This window comes from Hibiscus syriacus, unplaced genomic scaffold, assembly GCF_006381635.1.
Source record: "Hibiscus syriacus cultivar Baekdansim isolate YM2019G1 unplaced genomic scaffold, ASM638163v2 tig00008843_pilon, whole genome shotgun sequence".
In the NCBI taxonomy this organism is placed as follows: domain Eukaryota; kingdom Viridiplantae; phylum Streptophyta; class Magnoliopsida; order Malvales; family Malvaceae; genus Hibiscus; species Hibiscus syriacus.
The window spans coordinates 304981-307115 of NW_024062175.1; positions in this window are offsets into that span (position 1 = coordinate 304981).

Sequence of the window (2135 nt, forward strand, 5' to 3'; positions counted from 1 at the left end):
ATTTTTTTAAAACAATTTATAATAATATTACCAATAAGTTTATTGTCATGGTTTAATTTTAAAGAAAGTTGAAAGATTCTAAGCTAGATTTGTTAAATTACAGGTACATTCAATGAAATGAACACTAGATTCACATTCAGAATGTCAAAATAGAGTGAAATGTAATCTTGAGATCTAATAATCAACGGTGACCAATTACAACACTGTGACTGATGACAAGAACATGAGATCTTGATTAAATTTAAGAATCAAATTGACATTTTATCTAAAATTTAGGATCAAAATAATAACTCATTCAAAGTTTAGGATTAAATCAATATTCTACCTAAAGTTTAGGGTAAAACTAAAAGTTAACCCATTTTGACTGACGTCATTAACACAACGATAATTAACAATTCAATGACCAAAATATAACGATTAATAATATACAAATATAGAAGGAAAATGACCAATCCTGTAGTTTACTCACAAATTTATAATAAATATACATTAAAATGAAAATATAAATTATATATTTTATTTAAAAAAATTAATATGAGAAGATATAAAAGTTTCAAGCTCATAAATAATTTATTAACCATATAACCATGTCTTACCAAAAGTTATAATTTTCTGATATCTTGAACTTTTAGTTTCTGTTTGGATTAAAAAGAATATTTTCTCTAACATTGATTATAAGAATGTTTTTGGCCCTATATGCAAGTAATGCTAGATAGGCTTGTAAATTAACTGAGCGTTCAACGAACCGTTTATGAACCGTGCGGCGGGAAGTTCGTTTATGTGTGTTTATTTATTAAATGAACGAACATGAACAAGATTTTGTGTTCGTTTAATTAAATGAACGAACACGAACATAGGTCTCGTTCGTTCATTTACAGTTCGTGAACGTTCGGTTATGTTTGTTTATGCTCGTTCGGTTATGTTCGTTTATGTTCGTTCATTTATGTTTAACCCAATCTTCTTAAATCAATTTTGGTGACCAATTTGTAAGTATCTTAAAAATATTAATTAATCTGATATTCTGATGACCAACTCCATAATTAACCCAAATTTATTTGGAAATTAAATCCAATATGTTAACCCGAGATCGCACCTATATTCATTTTTTCCCTTTTTTCCCAAACCCTAGTGTTCACTGGAGAGTGGAGACAATCGGTGAAAGCTTCAAAACAAGTTATATTATAGTGCAGTCTGAAGTTTTACAGGTTTGTTTTCATCTCTTTCTCTGTTTTATTTGGCTTGATAGTTGATATGTAAAGTTATTGTGGAAGTAATGGATTTTTCAGAAAGAACCCATTAATAAGTAGAAAATATACTTTAACAATGAACTTTTTCGTTCATCATAGCTCAATCTCTCAACGAAAGCACTAATGTTGTGGATCAAGTAATTAATAACTTGGACTCAAATACTCAATTGAATTTCATTGATAAGCAAGGAAAATACAGCAGAATAGAGAAGGAAAGATAAGAAGAGAAATATGAGAGAATTAGTAAGGAAGAGAGGATAATAGATTTGTTAAAACTTTTTCATACTTTCCTTCCATCTTCTATTGCCTTTAATAGCCAGCTAATGTAACCACCAAACGAATCGATTTTAGGAGTTGAAAAGAGAGAGGGTTTTGACAAGAAGGAGACGTGAAATCAGGTTGGGTTTAATTTGATTTTGATTAGTAATTTTCTTCTTTTTTCAGGGTTGTCGATAAAGAATGAAAATTGAAGAAGAAGAAACAGTGAGCTTTGAGTAAAATTTTATATTTAAGCCAATGAAAAGGTGACACATGTCATATTTGTATTGGTTGAAAATTATTCATAAATAATATAATTATTTTTTAAAAATAACTTTTGCTGACGTGGCAAATGTCACGTCATCACCTTTGCATAAGTGGCATTGCCACGTCAGCGTTTGCCTGCTAGAGGGACTGAAACAACCAACCTCCACCACTTCATTAATTCAGAATAATTGAACCAGGTAATGGTTGACATAAAATGGAGCAAGCATCAAAACGCCACCGTATTGTGAATTTCTTTTGGTTTCATGACAAACTCCAGAATTGTGTCAAGTCACCTGTTCTTTGATGATGAATGAGCAAAAGATACCCATACGGCGTTTATGTCACAAAAACCAGCAACCATTC